Genomic DNA, 19,342 nt, shown 5'->3' with positions numbered 1-19,342 from the left:
AATCTCAAGAGCAGGGACTGATCAGCTTCAGCATTCAAAATTGATCCATTAAAAATAAATAGAAAAAATTCCCGAGAGCATGGGCCAAATCTGGACACTGTGATTTTAGAGTATTAGAAAAAAATAAAGCTAGTCCATATTTCTTTTCAGGCAACCTTACAACTTAATTTAAACAGTTTTGTTTGAACTTGAATGTCTTTTAGAATTAAATTCGCTTCACTGTAAGAGAAGGACAAACTACTCTTTCCATCAGAAGAGACATTCTTTCTAAAAGAATTTCAGATTTTGATAGAGTTATACTACACTATTTAGCTGTTTCCTAAGAAAACAATGTAAGAAATCCCAACCATAACTGTAAGAAGAAAGCATCAAAAACCACAAGCAATTATTTGCTGGGAAAAAAAATCATATTGCTAGTAAATCCATAAAACTAGAACACAGAAGTAATAAAAATTTTGGGTAAAAATGGATGTTTGTGGTTTTGTATATACTAGAATTCAAGTGCTTTTAGTGGCACTTGCTAAGCAGCTCTTATATATTCTGAAAGAAAAAACCCATATCTGCAATTTTTTCTCTCCCTGCAATTTCCCTGGAGCAGCTGAAAACCAATAAACACTTTGAGTTATATAGGTCAAGAAAAAACTGGTAATAGAAATCTGAATGTCTGTATCTTTTTGGATTTGTTTAAATAAATTTTAAATAAATTAAATTAATAAAAAAATAGATTTTAAATAAATTCTTTAAACCAAAGACTGTGAAAGCACAGACAGCAGATCAGCATGTGGCAGTGGTAGCCAATTAGAATCAAACTCCTGTATACAAACTGACCCCTGCTGATCAGATCAGATCACACCCAGTGTACACTTTGCAGGTGAGAAACAAGCCTGCCTTTCAGTCTCAAGCTGCTCCCAAGGGTACAGCTTCTGCAGCAGAGCCCAGCCGAAGCCATTACCAAGGGCCAGGATGGGACCCTGGATCACCACTGGCTGCCCTTGGCAGCTACTTCAGCCCCAGTGTGGTGGAGCTGCACTCCTCTGCCTCTGCTTGAAGATACACCTCTTCTACATAGGCAGGTTGACATCCTGGCCATTTCAGGTGGGAATCATATGCTACTTACATTAACTGACAAAATAATACAATTAATTCTTCCCCTTCTTCCTGATTCCTCCTGCTGTTCACCCTTCACATGCAATTCTCACCTGCACTTCTGCTTCTTTAGTCCTAGAGTGGAAGTACGTGCCGCTACACTTACAGAGGAAAGCTATCTGATGAGTATATAACGATTTTCTTTATGACTCCAAAAGGGAGCACACAGGATACTTTGAGCTGTGACTGATTTCACAAAATACCTAGCTTTTTTACTTTTAAACAAGAATGGCTGCAAAAAAGAAAACTGCAGACAGGTTCCAAATAATCCAGCTAATTGTTCAGAACAGTCATAGTAATGACTGACTTTTCACTAAGTTGTGATCTAGTGTTTAGAAATTTGCCTTGAAATCCTTCTCACATATTTGGATGAGATGGTTGAATATCTACTATTTTAATGATTTTTCAAGAACACTTGCATATTGTGGTTGTTACACAACCAAATTAATAATATTTTCTGACACACATAAGCAATATGAAATGGTCTCAAAAAATTTTTTCTTTTCTCAAGACATACACCGTGAAAATTTTTTAATAATTCCTCTGCCTTTTACATTATTATCTCAAATGAAATCAAGTCCTTTTAAACCTGAGAATAATATGGATCAATTTATACTGATTTTGAAGCCAAAAAGAAGATTTTGAAGAGAGACAGAATTTTTTTTTGCAACACAATTTCAGTTTTTAAATTACTTTCAGAGTGGAAAACCTTGAAAAGCTCATATAGTCAAAATTGAGGTTGGCAGTTTTTTGTACACTTCAGTAAACTTCTTATTTAAAATATTTTTCAACTGCATTTCACAAAAGACTCAAAACATTTTGCAATATTTATGAATTTTCTGGGAAGTAATATACCAATCAGTCTTGCAGTAAGCTAAAATCCAAGGGTGACGCAAAGTACATTACTCTAGGCAATTAATTTCTTCATTTATATCTTGAAAAGGAAGGCAAACATCTAGCAACATCTGCAAGAAGGCTGAATTCCTTTAGCCCCATCATAATTACACATCTGTTGCAAGGTAGCTCTGAAACTTTCGTTTGCATTTATCAAGTCAGGCTTTTAAACAGACATGAAAATATAGGCTGCTCCATGTATAAACTACTTTCATGTAGTTATTTTGAAAGGTAAATATATCAAAAGAATACAGTAGGCATTCAGTACTTTAGCAAAATTGTACATGTGTTTATAACCATATAAAAAGGCAACATATGCGTAAGAGCAATGGAAAGATCAGGTAATTTCGTTCTAAATCAGAGAAGTAAAATTACATATCTGGGTTTGGAAAAGACAAATCTAAGTTGGACTATTAGGCATGGAGCAACATAACTGATATGTATAAGCTACAAACAGAAATATCAGTCGCCTGGTAGAGAGCCTCTGTGGCATTTGCAAGTTTCTATTTACTGAGATCATTAAGGTTTATTAAATCAGTAAGGCTGACACTTTCAAAAGCTCCAGTATGAACTTTGTTAGCAGTTCCTTACACTTCTTGTTCAAGGCCTGTATCACCAGGAGAAGATTTGAAATTATAGCTTCAGATAACCATAAACTCATTTTTTAAACTCTAACATGGTGTCTCAGAGAAAGATTTTATATATATACTTACATATATATATATATACACACACACATATGTACACCAATCGTTTCAATCGTTTGCTACTAAAACTACCTCTCCTTTATTCTGAATATTATACACAGAAAGACTCTCGCATGGGAAAGTCAGAGATTTCTCTGCCACCAAGGATAATGTTTACGCTTCTATAAAGAGTCAGAAATATTGAACTGCAGATTAAATAATCCACTCAAAATCCATTTGAAATCAGATGGTAACCTGTCCATCACATAATATGTAAAATGACAGAAATACTAAACTGAGTAAGATTAAATAATCTGGCAGATGGAATGAGAAAGGGCAGACATTATTTGCTTCTTTTGTTTTCCCTCATACTGTACTATTTTTTGTCTGCTGTTTTACAATTATTTCTCTATAACTGAGAGAAAGTGAAGATTTTATAATGGCTTAACAAACATATGATAACAAACACTCTATGCATGGGAACATTCAGGGATCAGACTAGACAAAAACATAAATATCACAAATAGATCTGAAGCTAAAGCAGACTGATTAAAAATTATTAAATATTTTTCTTGGTATCTTGTTTCAGACAGACCTAGTGAAGTGAGATCTATTTTTTTTACACATTTTTCCTCATGACTCAATACAAAAATATTGCCTTACCATGCTTCTGAAAGCTACAAGTATTTAACACAGATATGATGAGCTTCTACCCTTAGACTACAAATCAAATACTATCTGCAAGACAAATTGTGCCCTGAGGAACAAGTATGTATCTCAATGGGAGTCAGGAAAAGGCCAAGGAGATTTTTCATTTATTAAAAAACACTTTTCTCAGATGTCACTGGCACATGTGTAGAGTCTCATCAAATTTTAACAACGGTTTTGAATTTCTTTCTCCAATACACAATTTAGGTGTGCTGAGAGATAAAAGAATAGTAGGGTAAAATACGTGAATATTTGCTGATTTCCCTCCTGCCGTATATTACTGTACTTCAAATATTGTTTCTCCAGGAAAAAAAACCTGACAATAAAAGAGAGGTATTTGTGGTTACAAATGCTAGGAGGCAAAAAAAACCGGAATCTATTCACTGTGAATGATGTTACACAAAGATAGTGTACAGAACACAACTTCTCAATTCCAAAGGCTTCAAACCTGTTATTGAACATCTAAACATCTAAAGCAAAGAAAAAGAAAATAATCCTAGAGGTCAACATTCCAGCAGGTATGTGGTTTTAAAGGGAGCTGAAATAAATATTGTCTTTGAGGGAAGAGGAAACTGAGTTCGTGTTTGGTTTTTTTTGGGTTTTTTTTTGGGTTTTCTTTAGTAGAAAATTATTTTTGTACAAAATCTGTGCATCACACTATAGGCTTGCAGAACTTAACAACCATGAGATGTTTGTCTCACTAGCCAAACTTCTACATGCTGCTTCTAAGAGGTCGAATGTGAACAAAATTACACAGATCTGGTGGGACTGTAGAAGAGACAAGAGTCTATGCTGGTGAAATATATCTCCTGCAAAACAAAGAAGCTTCAGATGACGATTGAAGTAACAAAAGTTAGAGGAATTGTGGTTTTACTGTTATGAGAAAATACCTCTCTTGGACAAAAAAAAAATCCTTTGAAATGTAATATATTGAATGAAAGAGAAAACTAGGGATGGAAGGCAGTCCAAAAAAAAATAAACTGCAAAAGAATATTTCCCAAATGTAATAGAAGTAATGCTTTCCAGGCCCTAGTACTTTCTGAATGTATGAAGACTGCAATTTTCTCTGTTTAAGCTCCTGAACATGCTAAGTGATAACTAAACCTAAAATGAAATTAGCATCAGCTCCATTTCCTTAGTTCCCTGCAAGCTTTGCTGGTACATTTACAAAACTGGAATCCAATTTACTGAGTTCAAACATTTTGCAACTGAAAAACAGTGTTAAATAGGCTATTTTTAAACTTGTGAAAAGGCAGTGATGAATTTCCTTAGTTTATCTTCCATTAATCTGTCCACTTACGGATGACTTTCTATTGCCTCCCTTATGGAGTTACTCATAATTTCTTTCTCTACAATCTCTTTAACATCTAACTGATGGAAATGTTTATTGTAGCTATTTAAAACAGAGTAATATGTTTTGCATATAAAATTTTTACAACTTTTTCCTGAACATTCTTATTTGGAAATTTTTCTCAGTACCTATGGCACATAAAGAAAGCAGCAATTGTTAAGTCAGAAAGAACGTAGAAAGCTTCTAGATTTTTAACTTTGCAGGTAGGTATATCTAATTTTCCAGACAGAAAGATAGTGTCAGGTAAAACAGAAGCACATTTACAACTAATTTCCCATACTTATTTAAAAAAACAATATATATATATTTATGTATTTTGGAGTTTCCTTTCAAATGAACTACATTGGAAGATGTGAAATAGTCACTAATGTTCAAAAGCACTCACCATTATTCTCATACATAGCATCAAGATTAATAAATAATTAACAACTTTTCCAAAATAAACATACCTCAAAGACACCAGTGTCTTAATTCTTCAGGAGAATTACTACCTCAGCTGCCTTTTTGTCTTCTTGCCTTGAATTTGTTTTGTAGCCTAGAAAAAAAAAATCTCTGCTTATTTTCAAACTGAAAGCATAAGGCTAGACCCAAGGAAAAAAAAACAACACTTAATAGCATTGCAGTTAATTCTGCTGTAATCCTACCTCATTATCTTAAGCAAATAAATCTCTAAAAAGGATTACCTTTTTAAAAGCAAATTAGAAAACTGAATGTCATCTGTGCAGGGAGACATTCTTTTAAAATGCAATCAGCAAGGAAGCTCATAAATAGGCCACTATATAAAAATACTCATATCAGGCAATCCTTAGCAGATTTTCAACAGATGTGTATGTAACTATGATTTCACAAATTCCTAAAATTAAAATGTGTCGACATCGTTTACCACAAACATTCAAGAGGCTAAAAAAAATGTACTCATTTAGATTCTAGAGAAAGAACAATATCATAAAGATATGTTCTTTATGTATCTTCAACTGCAAGTGCTCTTGCCGCTCCCATGTCAAGAATGGTAAATGCAGGGACTGACTGGGAGAATGAAAACCCTAAGCCCACTGTAGAAGAGGATCAGATTCAAGACCAAGGGACCTCAATGTTCACAAGTCCATGGGATACAATGAGATTAATTTGCAGGTCCTGACGGAGCTGGCAGACAAAGCTGCTAAGCCATTATCCATTATTTCTGAAAAAAAAGTGGCAGTCAGATTTGTGCTTATAGCCCACAAACCCAATGGAATCTTTGACTGCATCAAAGGGAGCGTTGCCAGTGGACCGAAGTAGGTGATTCTCACCCCCTACTCTGCTCTTGGGACACCTCTTGGGACACCATGTGTACAGTTCTGGTGTTCCCAAATTAGGAAGGACATGGAACTGTTGGATCCAGTCTAGAGGAGGGCCACCAAGAGGACTGGAGAACCTCCTCTATGAAGCTAGGATGAGAAATCTGGGGCTGTTCAGCCCGGAGAACAGAAAATTATGTGGAAACCTCATAGCAACATTCCAATATCTTTCCTTACAGTGAAGCTGGAGAGGGACTCTTCATCAGGAACTGTAGTGATGGGATAAGGGGTAATAGGTACAAAATGAAAGAGGTGAAATTTAGATTAGATATTAGGAAGAAATTTTTTACTGTGAGGCTGGTGAGACACTGGAACATGTTGCCCAGGGAGGTTGTGGATATCCCAACAGTGGCAACATTCAAAGTCAGGTTGGACAAGGCCTGGAGCAGCCTGGTGTAGTGGGAGTTATTGGGACTTGATGATCTTTAAGGCACCTCCCAACCCTTTAACATTCTATGCTTCTATGCAAAACATAGCAAGAGCAGCTATTTAACTGTCTCACTTCCCACTCCTGCACACCATTATAATTTTTGATTTACTGAGGAGAATTATAAAAAACCCAAATAACAAGCAGGGTTGTTATGTTTTTACTTTATTTCAATAGCCATGTAAAATTCAGGAAGCATAGCCACTAGGTGCATCTTAATACTCATTACACATTTTTAGAAATGCACATGGAGTATATAAGCAGCAAAGAAGCAGCAGACGCTATCAAGAGAAATCAAACTACTGAAGTCATTATCATTGTTAGAATGTTTTAAGTATTCTCAGTAAAAATTACCAATCTTAAGGTCTTTTTGATATATTTAAGTTAGAAATAGAAATCATGGGTTATCGTAGTCCTAAGAAAAACATCAATACCATTACAAAATAAACTTTTCATTAAGAAGAAACCAGTCTGTGATTCTGTGATAGCTTTATTACTAACTTAAAAGAAAACAACAGACATTAATAAAATAAAATTGTCATTTGCATTTTTAGCTTAATTTTATATTGAACTTCTCAGTTTCACTTTAAAATACTGCTCTTATCTTGATCATCCTGAGAGTTACTCCTTTCTTCAAATGATTTAATTTACTTAACTAATACAAACAAGTTATGTTAAATAAAAACAACACAGAACACAGCTTGCTTGAAGGGAATGTGTATATAACAAATCTAAGTGAACTCAGCTTTGGAGGTTGATTGTGGTATATGTGGAAGAAACTAATGAAGAAAGTATTTAAATGAAAGTAATAAAAGATAGAAAAAAGCCAAGACAGAAATGAAAAACAACTAAAAAGGGCTAATAAGGCTTTCATTTGTACCCACAAGCCAGCAATGTAGTTAGGCAGAAAGAAGTCAGGAAACTATTTTCTGTCAATAGCTGCTTCAAAGTCTTTTACTTCAGTATTTCTTAAGAACAAAATATGTAGTCACACATTCATTTGAATGCATGAAAGCCAGTGCATGATACAGAAGGTAAAACAAGATATCCAGCATTCACAATGGTAGAAATAGTGTATATTATGCTGTAATTCAAGATTCTCTAAGGGCTAGGAACTATGTACTTATAGTTTTCAAAATTAAATAATCACACTGTTACCATTAAAGAAAATCTTGATTTATAACTATTTTTATGTCAGAGTGGCCATGACTTGAGGGTTTTTGTATTACTTTTTCGATGGTAATATAATGGGGTCTCATACATTTTTTCTTATTCCTCCTTTGATGACAATTTTTGAATTTTGCAACTTTCAAGATTAACTGATGTCTCTTCAATCAAAGTCTATTTTCATCTGAGTGCTAGAACATTTCTATGATACATTGAAAACAAGATAATGGAGGGACAGTGGGAAAAATAACGCTTGCTTGAAGGACGAATATTGCCTGAATATTGCTTTTAATCAATATTTAGGTGAAAAATGTCAACAAAGCAGATCTCTTCATACTTATATCTTTATTTTTTAAATACTAAAAGGATTCAAAAGAGTTGTTTCATGGAACAAGAGCACGTATTTTAAAGCAGTTTCTAGTCTCATAAAAATCCTTCTATCTTTGTATTGTTACAGTAGTTGGAGCATTTTCATCAGATTTATATGTTTTATGGTGTTTGCTGAGATTTGATGTTTGTAATGCCTCTGTGATTACATATTTAAGAAGAAAATCAAACCAAAGTGCATACAGTTTTTGTTCTACTAGTCAGAGAAGAGGAGGAGGAGGTGAGAGCATATGAGGGAAACCACATGGAGACACCAAGGTCAGTGAAGAATGAGAGGGTGGAGGTGTTCCAGGCACCAGAGCTGAGATTCCTCTGCAGGCTGTGGTGAGACCATGGTGAAGCAGCTGTGCCCCTGCAGCCCATGGGGATCCACAGGGGATGCAGAGATCCACCCACAGCCCATGGGGGAGGTGCCCATGCCGGAGTGGGTGGATGTCTGGAGGAGGATGTGATCCAGTGGGAGACCCAGTGGAGAGAGGGGCCCTGCTTCCAGGCTGGAGCAGCACATCCGTGGAGGACTGCACTCTGTAGAAGAGTGACCCACACCACAGCAGCTTTGGGAAGTCTCTGTGCCTGTGGGAGGGACTCACGTTACAGCAATTTTGGCAGTACTGCTGCTCATGAGGTTGGAACTATGTGGGAGAAGAAGAACCATCTCCCATGGGAGGGACACCACGGTCTCACAGGGGATGGACTCCTCTTCCTGGGCAGTGAAAGAAAACCTCAGGTTTTCTGAACTGACAAAAACCCGCAAGCCCTGTCTCCCTGGCAGGAAGGAGGGAAGGTTTGGGGAAAAAACATCGGTTTTAAGGACTTATTTCACTTCTCATTTTCATCCTCTGATTCTGTTAGTAATAAATTCACTTTGTACCTTTAAGTTAAGCCTGTTTTATAGGAAATGTGCCCTCTGTTGACAGAGTGACAAAACTATCCTTTGTCCCCTCAAAAAGGAAAGAAGCCCAGAAGTTTCCCTCCTCAATTAGGTGAAACGACATCCCATAGGGCCTGGGGGACTTCACCTCAAACTTAAGCTAATTGGACAGGAGCCAAAAAGTCTCACCTGGGCAATTTACTAGAAAAAGAAGAGAACAAAGAAACTAATTGCTTTTGTGAGGTGTTACCAGGAGCAAGAACCTCTTGCACCTGGCTCAGTTTTTCTCTGTTTGTTACTTTGCCTTTTATTAAACCCTTTTGTTTCCAACACTGCAACAGAAGCCATCCTGCTGATGTTTATGCCTCCAAGGGTAGCTGAGCTATCTTGGGTGTGTTATAGACCTCCAAGAGCTTATGAGACCTGGCTCGAGGAGGCAACTATTACACTGTTTTACCCTTGAAGTGTTTGCTCCTAGTCCTTAACTCATGAACCCTTCATGAAACTTTTTTTTCCTCCTCTGTCCAGCTGTGGAAGGGGAGGGTGAGTGACTAGCTTTCGTGGGTGCCTGGCATTTGGCCAGTGTCAAATCACTGCATTTGGTCAAAATTTTAAAAGCTGATATTTTGTACCTGCTGTGCTTTCAGAGATACAACTTCAGTACTACATGCATCTATATTAACCAAACATTTAAAGAAAAATATAAAGTAATTATTAATGATATAAGATTTTAAGAAACCCATGGATTTAATCTAGTCACTCTTGACATTTGAAGATCCATATTTATTGTCAGAAAGGTTTTACCCTTACAAAACTTTTTGGTTTCCTTTCTCCAGTCATTTTATTGCTGTAGTGCACAATTGTGTGCAAGGTTAAAATAAAGAATTACTGATCAATTTGTACCCTAACATTTAGAAAACTTGAATTTTAGTGACATCTGGAGTTCCCCTAAGGGAAATTTCTGCCAAATACACATACTGAGTGAAATGATTAAAAAAAAAAAAAGGAAAAAAAAAGGAAAAAAACTAACAAAAATACAGAACTGTGTCAGTTGTGTTATGAAGTACAGAAACATAATTTCAAGCATCATTGTGGTACTATGTTCTTGGAAAACATCATTTATTGGTTTCAGTAAAAAGAAAAATGAAGTACTTTCCTTTACAAATTCTCCAATGTCTTGAATCATGTGAAATGTCAAGTTATGGCTTCTAAGTTAGAAAAAACACTATGAGTAAAAACAGACTGATTAAACTCACAATGAATTTATGTCTACAAAGCAAAAAAAAAAACCCTCCAAACAAAACAGCCAGAAGGTAACAATGTTAATCAGACTATGGGAGTACAATTTACTATTTCTTTTATTATCCAGATTGTGAGATCTTACTAGCTAGTAGTGTCATCCACCCTTTCATTAAAGCTCAGTTTGTTTAATCACTGTGAATGTGTAGCATTGGAGTACACAGATGAAAAGGATATCCCCAAGCCAACAAAAATTAGGAAAGACAGCTTTAAAATCTCATTTTTATCTTGGTGCTCCTAAAGAGCACCAAGGCATATCTTTACCTACAGAAAAAAGCAAACTTGGAAATAACAGAGACAATAACTAAAGTCTTCAGCTATTGCTTATCTATAAACTAAAATCAATAATCAATTACTTCTTCTCAAACAATTCAAGGTACAATTAAAACCACAAGAAAATTCACTTTCTTGAGGGAAGAAGCTAAATAATTTTGCTGCCAAATATTTGGTTTATTATCACCTGGCAAAGGAAAGAGAAGAAGACCTTAACACCAACACAGAAGAACTATGTTTACATGGTGGCATTGACATCACTTAGATGTCTATATAACAAAACAAAACTAAACTAACCAAAAAAAGGGCAAATATCTTAAAAAAACAGTTTGATGTCATTAAAGGCAAAATAATAAAAAAAAAGAAGGAAAATCCCTTCAAATAACTCTTGATCAGTAACATGTGCTAACCAAGACAATGACAGGTAGAGATAGTTTGCACACTTTATCAATCTAAATGCATTTACAGGATAATCTCCTGAACTATAGCCTATGTTCAAAACAGTACCCTCACAGATCTGTAAAGGATTTTAAGCTGAAGTGATGTGAAATATGCAATGGTTGACTATGTATATGGGGTTTTTCTTAGTTTCTGACATTATTTTTCCTTTACATCTGTTAAATAGATAGATTTCTAGTTGAACTCTTAAATTCTTTTATTAATGCCAGAGAAAGCAAAGTTCATATGAAAATGTTCCCTGTGAAAATGAGGAAAAAGGTTCTTCATACCTATATTTTTACTGCTATCAGCATAATTTTCCTTCTCTTATTTTCCCTTATAATTTGCTTTTCACTAAATGCAGAGCTGAATTAGACACAAATGAGTGTGAAGCAACTTAAAATCCTTCATTTTCCAAAGTTCAGGGAGGTGCAACTGATTCTTTCCATTTGTTTCCACTTATAGCAAAGAGTAATTTGATGCTGCTAGAAGGACTTCAAGAATATTTCAATTTTCACTCTAGATGCATATTTTCAGCCAACCTAATGAACACTTTTTTACACTCAAATGCACAATGAGGTGGCAGGTACCTGAGATCCTGAACAGTGAGTTCTGAGCTTTGCTTGCCACTTTTCAGCAGGTATGTTCAGTTTAATTCCCACTATAATGAAACATCTAAACATACCTAAGATAAAAACTTGCCAGATTTTAAACTTTATTTTACTAATCTGCTTGACAATAAAAGAACTAATGAACACAAATTTAGAAAAAAAAAAAGTCAACAAAACACAGTATAGAGTATTTGAGTTGGAAGGGACCAGTAATGATCAAGTCCAACTACCTGACCACTTTATAGCTGGCCAAATGTTAAAGCATATTAACAAGGGCATTGCCCAAACATTTCTTCAACACTGACAGTCTTGGGGTATCAACCACTTTTCTACGAAGCCTGTTCCTGTGGTTGACCACCACCTAAGTAAAGAAATGTTTCCCAATGTCCAGAGCAAACCTACCCTGACCTTCCCATGAGTCCCAGGGAGAAGAGATCAGCACTTCCTTCTTCTATTTCCCACCTCAGGAAGCTGGAAAGAGCCACTCAGCCTTCTTTTCTCCAAACTGGACAAGTCCAAAGTCCTCAGCAGTTCCTTTCTTCCATCCCTTTCACCAGCTTTTTTGCATTCTTCTGAATACATTCAAGGCCCTTCAGAAATTTCCTAAATTGTGGGGCCCAGAACTGCACGCATTACTCAAGGGGAGACTGCACCAATGCTGAATACAATGAACTAATAGCTTCTTTTGATCTAAGAACACATTTTCAATTAGTTCTTACAATGCTAGTTCCACATAGCATTACTAACTATAAAACTTAAGTTTATTTTATACTTATCTTTCCTGATGAAAGTTCCTCTCTTTCTGCAAGTTAAATAACCTATGATGTATTTTTTTAAATTTCCCTCTTATTTTTGAAAATTTTATTAAATAGAAATTATAAAAAAAATATTATAACTATTATATAATTGACAATATAATATTTATGTTATAAATATAAACTTCCTTTCTATTAATAACATGTTATTTAGATTTTATAATTAAGGACATGCATTTAATAGGGAAAATCCTACCTGTCTATCATTTGATATCCATAAGGCATTAACATCTGTGTGGCCATGGAAGCATCTACAATGGAATACTGACATTAATTTTATTTCTTTACTGAAAAGGAATGAGGCATTCAGAATTTTTACTTAGAACTTCTAATCAATCATTGAACATTTAGCAGACTTCTCATCATTAAGAAAAACAAATGAAGCAAAGGACTACTCTTGTTTTACGATATCTAATCTTTGTATTCACTTCTGAAAAAGCATGCTTGAAAATTTTTTCTCATATGTCTACTTCTCTAAAGATCCATAGAAATACTCATAAAATATGGAAATTAACTCTACCATTTCACCAATTAAGCTTAACTATATGAGATCAGGGACAAAATGTTGATGGATATAAATGCAACTGTATCACTGAAATGGATATGTGAGCATAAGAGGTTCTTGAAAATCACGTATAGAGCAGTTCAAGAGAAAAGCTGTGTGGAAGTCAAGTGGACCAATAAAAAAAAAAGCATTTTGAGTAGAAATTAGATCCTGAAAGTATTAAAAATATTAATTTTAATGTATTGAGTTTAAGGCTCTACAGCCGTACATATTGATTCACAGAAATTAGAGAAGTGCTACAATACTAAGGTGTTCTTTTCAGCTAAATTTTTAGAACCCAGATCTTTTCTTGTCAAGAACATATCCTTGCTTTTTCTCAAATTTTTGATATAATTATTTCTCTTCATATTGTATTAATGTATGATCTCACTTATTTGGAACCAGTGTAGCATCAGAAAATCTTCCTTGACTAAAGAGCAATTCAGTTATTTAGTGAAAGGAGAACAGATTCCTGCCAGAATTCTCTCTCTGCCACCACTGTGGAGAGGACAGCAGCATTGATTTTTCTATTTTGTTCCCATGCATAAACTCAAATTTATATTCAGAGGTGTGCAAAGGGGAAAGGAATTGAAAGGTGAAGGCAGTAATTGCAAATGAATTATTGAGTCACCGTCCCTGGAGATATTTAAGAGATGTGTAGATATGATACTCAGGGATATGTAGGTATGATACTCAGAGGTGCATTTAATTCTCCTAATGATTCTATTACTCTATGAAGATAGAAATTAAACATGACTGTTACAATGTTTTTCCTTCTAAGCAAACATCTTCTTAAATTTTTAGTGCTTAGTAGCATTTTACTGTTTACACATTAATTCTCAACATTGAATGTAAAATGCCACCTACAGATTTAAATACATCTGTATTATGCTTTGTTCATCATTTGATATGATTTCAAGACCTGAATGAAATATCCAATTTTCACTTAAACACTTTGCTTAGAAAAGCAATTAACCATTGGAGTCCATACTATCAAAAACAACTCCTCATGGTCTATGCAAACATGCCCTGGAAGTGAAAAACTAGAAGCATAATGTGGGCATAGACACCAGGGTTCTGGTGTCTGTAATGATGACAAAATTTACTAGAACAAGGTCATTTTCACTAGTACTTACTCATATATATAAACTGAAAAACAGCATTTAGAGATCACATTAGAATTCCATTGGAAAATGTGACCCTTCACTTACTAAAGCTTTACATCTAATTTACAAGGAAGCCATACTAAATTAGTTATCTAAATCTCTGGCTGAAATAGATCATAGCTGTGTCTTACCAATTAACCTTTCAATGTACAAAACCCCAAGTGATTTTGAACAATTTTGTTTCCAGCTCATTGTAAATGGAAAGTGTTCTCAAACATTCAGTACAACTCAACTAGTGATCTCAATTCATTTAAAAAAAAAATTCTTCCCTTAATGAGATGGAAAAGCGAAAAAAGAAAACAGATTTTACTAATTTAAATCTAATTTCACTCACACATGTACAGATTACCACCATAATTTTTACATACCTTAAGTCCTTTATAACAAAATCAGATCAAAGTAAAAACATTCAATAGTGCTATTATCAGAACATTGAACAGCTTCCCAAAACAAAATTTGATCAAATTCAGTGAAGCTTACATACAGAAAGTTACATTTTCTCAAATGCACAAACAAATATACTCTGTTGTTAAAATTCAAGATTTGCTTACTCCCAGTTCAGTCTAAGATTCTGTCTGCAGTGACATTTTAATTTACAGTACCAAAAGGATACAATATCTAGCGTGAACAGAAAACCAGACTTACTAAAAGTCAAATACACAAGAAAGTGGAATATAATTGTATTATGCAGAAACGCAACAAAATAGAAAGCGAAGGAGCAGCTTTAGGTTCACCATATCAGCACCATAAATTTTCTTCAGATAATGGTAATGAAAGCAAAAACTGGTATGGGCTTATATTCCTGTCAAACAATCAAGAGTTATAGCATATAATTTCCCTTGGATATATAGAGGCAAAAGCTCTTCTTTCCTTCACACTGCTTGAAGTCTGATAATGTTCATTGCATAGAAAGAAACATCCCAAGATAAAGGAAGAAAACACTTTTTTTAAGCCATGACTTAGAAGATAATTTCTGAGCTCACAGGAGGTCTCGCAGCATATTTTAAATTACACACTGACATACATTTCATCTTCATAAAGTGTAATTGGGTCTTGGTCTGTTCAGTGAGGTTAAAAAACAATTTTTGATTTCCCACAAATTGACTTGAGGCTGAAAACAATCTGTGACTTGAAGGAAAGGAAACAGGTTTGAACTTTGAACTTGAAACAGCTGAAGACTTTATTTAGTGTATGGTGCTGACTGTAGCTGTCTGCATATCAGGAGGGCATAGCAGCCTGTGCCTGTCTTAGGAGCAAAAGCAAAAAGATTCAAATACAGCAATCCTTGTACTAGGAGAACATTAAAAAAAAGTTTTGTTTTCCTCAGGCAGGTTTTTTAAATTTCAAAAATATAGTAGAGCAAAAATTAAAACTGTAAAGAAAAAATCTAGACTTCTCTGTCAGCTGGAACAAAATTTTGAGGTGAGAAAACTCAAGGATGAATAGCCTATTAATAATTTACTGCTGTATGATCATTAGTAGTTTTGGTAGACTTTGCTTCAGTTTTCTAACCTATCAAATGTGAATAGAAATTTCTTTTTCCCTTGTCTTGTATTCCCTTTTTTTGGCTCATGAGGTGCTCAGACTCTTGCTGGGGCTTGCATAGGATGATACTAAAAGACTGTCCTTGGGATTTCAGCATACCACAGTCAGAAACGTAACAAACAAAAGATGATTGCTTATCGTGGCAGATAAAAAGACTGTACTCAAGGCTTAAATGTTTATTAAGTCAAATATGAAAATTGGTTAAAAGTAATGTTCTCCTTCAATCTGACATATTCAAAGAAGAAAAGAACTGCAAGCCTGAGGCAAGACATTGTTCCATTAGAGACATCGCATAATGCCTAAAAATGTGAGAAATAGAATCAGACACAGAGATTCTTGTATTATATAATAAGCATGCCATCCCACCTATATTGGGAAGTGCTCTTGTCTTATTTGGAAAAAAAAATCAGGTGAAAGACAAAATATCCTCTAAGAAAGTACAAACTCATTTGCTTCACTTATTTTGCTTGGAATTTTCTCTCCTCTACAGCAAATGAGACATACACTATTCAGAAAATCTGAATGGTCTTGGATTGTTTCTGATTTCTAAAGTTTACAAATGCATCCTTCAATAAACCTGGAACTTTCTCACTGAAGAACACACACCTGAGAAGAAAGATTTCTCCATTTTCTGCTAATATTATTGAACATTGTTATTTCTCCAGCTGACCAAGGAAATGGAAAAGATATCAAAGCTCTGCATGCTCTAGCCTATCTTTTCTCTTTTTAGTTTGGGACAGTACATATAAGTATCTATACACACAAAATCAGACTTTGTCCTGAGTTCTTCTCAAAAAAAAAAAATTACATTGATTGTCAAGAGAGTGCTCTCAATACCACTATGGGCATTTTAGAGCAGTCAGAAATATAAGAAGAAAGATTTAATGTTTAGGAGACTACTAGTTTTATACCAATAGAAAAAGGTATGTCTATACAAGTAAACTATTAAAACAAAGTCACTTAAATCAATGTAAAAAAAAACAAAACAAAACACTCCCAAACATAATTAAATACTTTTAAGAGAAAAAATTCTTAATTTTATATTTAAGACAGTTTTGTATTTACTCCTAATGAAACATTCCATTATTCTATGCTTCTGTGACCAGTGGAATCTTCTGTGTGCTCCTTTCTCCGAGATAGGTTCTATCTGTTAGCTCTGAATCCTTTCATCTGCTGGCTTTGTACTGCTTTTTATCTATTTGTACACAGTTCTTTTTATTGATCTGTTTATTTGGGTTGTCCAACTCTGCTGAGCAGGTTACACCATTTATCTATAACAACCCTCCTAAAACAGCCCAGGGCACCTTCGGCCTTTGTGTTCACTTTATATCCACCTCTAGTTCCTTCCAACCTGCTTTCCAGCTAATCAGCCCCCTCACATAGTCTTCCTCACTAAACTGCCTTGGTTTATTCCTTCCCCTGTGCATGACCTCACATTTTCCCTTGTTGAACTTAATGAGGTTCCTGTCAGGCCATTTCTCCAGGTACCTCCGGGAGTCATCACTGCCTCTGGTCATCCACTGCTCCCTGTGTTGTGACATCAACAAACCAGCTGAGGTTGCACTTTGCCCCATCATCCAGATCTTTAATGAAAATTGTAAGAACAGCTGAACCCAGTGTTGACCTCTGGTGTCCACTGCCAGCTACTGACCCCCAGCTAGACTTAATACCACTGGCCGCTACAGTCTGGGCCTTTAGCCAGTTTACAGTCCATCTCAATGTCTGTTCATCCAATCCATTCTTTGTCAGCTTCTCTATGAGAAAGAGTGTAAAAAACCTTGTTGACACCTAGGTAGCCTTAATGACCACCAGTGCTCTACGCTCATTTTCTCATGTAAGGTTATCAGTTTGGTCAAACATGACCTCCCATCACAGCCCATGGACTTATGTATGTCCATTTGCTTAATCATTCCCTGACCTGATCATCTTGCATGAGTACATTTTCCTTGCACCAGGGTTTTCCTTGACTTTAGTAATTAAGATTTCTGGAGAATGATTTTGCCAGTTAAAACTAAGAGGAATTCAGAACCTCAGCCTTTTCCATGTCCTGTGTCAGCAGGTTCATTCAGCACATATTCCTTATTCTTCATTTCATCACCTATGTACACATTGCAATCCTTCTTATTGTCTTTTGATATCCCTGACCAGATTCTGTTCAGTCCAGGCTTTGTCCCTCCTAACTGCATTTTTGCTCAAATGTTGCCTCTATACTCTTCCCAGATCATCTGCCCCTGCTTCTACCTTCTGTGTGCTTCTTTTTGTGTTTGAGTTTGCTCAGGAGATCCTAGCTCATTTATGAACGGTTGCTGATATTTTTGGCTGACCTTCTGATTTAGGTCTGGAGTGAGAACAATGAAATCTAAAACAGATAAAGCATTTATCAAATGGGTAATGAAATCTAAAACAGATAAAGCATTTATCACCTAAGGGTTACACTCAGCAGTGTAACCCATAGGTGATAAATTCACAAAACTATGCAGACACCTTTTAATATTATTTAAGTAAAACATGCAGGAAATCAACATAGGCAGAAGGTAGACTCTACCAGTAGCACCATCTTAATTTTATTCTCAAGTCATTGTCAGAGCAAAAAAACAAAATAAAAAAAAAAAATTAAAAAAAGGAGTGCAGCTGCTGAAGAGATTAGGGAAATTTAATGTTCTGTGAAATACTATTGAAGTGTTTCCTCTTGTGTCTTCCAAAAGCCTTTATCATGGTATTTCTCTGTCACTTTTTTCCTGAAAATTCTTAAAAAGATCTCTCCAAGGACTGGTAGAGTCCAAATTGTGAAGCTTCCACAACTGCTGTACAATCCTTCTACCCAAACAGCTAAGAGCTTTCAAAAAACACATACTGAAAAAACTCTCTTATTAGTAATTCACCTTTGCTTAAGAGCACAACTTATTGCTTTTCAGACTGCAGGTAGTTAGTTCAATTCCCGATAAAGTGAGACTTTATGTACATTCAAGAAGTACTTAAACTAAAGCAAGTGATTTAATGCTGCTGTCTGAATCATTAGTGTGCTTGCAGGGGACTCCCAAATCACTAGTTCAAGAACTACTACTCAGTCATTAAGGAATTTTTCAAAGTGCTGCACCAGCACTCAGGGAACTTCAAAGCATAAAAAACTTTTTCTGTACCCAGCAAGCTTCTGACACTTTTCAATTACTGTGACATTTTACTCATATTTTTCAAAACTGTGAGAACTGAACAATGTAAGGAAGAAATAAACCACCAAAGCTTCAGTACTCATGTAGAATTTTTGATTATGTATTAAGTTTTGCAACAACTGCAGTTACCCATAATATTATTCAGTTGTGAGCAGAGTTTGTGACCCCCTCGTCAGGGATATTCAATATAGCAGTAGAGCAATGAATTATTACCCCAGCCAGAGTACTAAGTCTGATTTGTGAAAGATATGTGTACAAGAGGGGCACAGAATAGTGCCAGTGATTGTTTTCTGACAGAGGAAACTTTTCTCATTTTACTATTTCCTCTCTTGAAATCACATTACAAACATGAAAAATCCAAACAAACTGTTTTCTGTTTGCATCCACGCACATTTTAAAACATATACTCCCACACTACATAGACAGCATGCTGATAATTTTGAATGAAACAGTTATGTTCTTAGCATCCTTTCATTTCTGTAGGTAGCATGGGTCTGGCATCCATTT

General features: G+C 35.3%; 1 protein-coding gene across 2 annotated transcripts in view; it reads right to left on the bottom strand.

The window, feature by feature from the left end:
* CDH18 (cadherin 18) overlaps nt 1-19,342 on the bottom strand; it is a 490,995-nt gene that overhangs the window by 286,089 nt on the left and 185,564 nt on the right. For both annotated transcript variants that reach the window (XM_066559563.1, XM_066559523.1), the window contains exon 3: nt 5,235-5,320. The gene's annotated coding sequence lies outside the window, so the exon portion shown is untranslated. The remainder of the gene's footprint in view (nt 1-5,234; nt 5,321-19,342) is intronic.

The sequence above is a fragment of the Molothrus aeneus genome, chromosome 1 (genome assembly GCF_037042795.1).
Source record: "Molothrus aeneus isolate 106 chromosome 1, BPBGC_Maene_1.0, whole genome shotgun sequence".
NCBI classification, from domain to species: Eukaryota; Metazoa; Chordata; class Aves; order Passeriformes; family Icteridae; genus Molothrus; species Molothrus aeneus.
The sequence above is the reverse complement of the archived record's forward strand: the minus strand, read 5'-3'. Positions and strand labels throughout refer to the sequence as shown.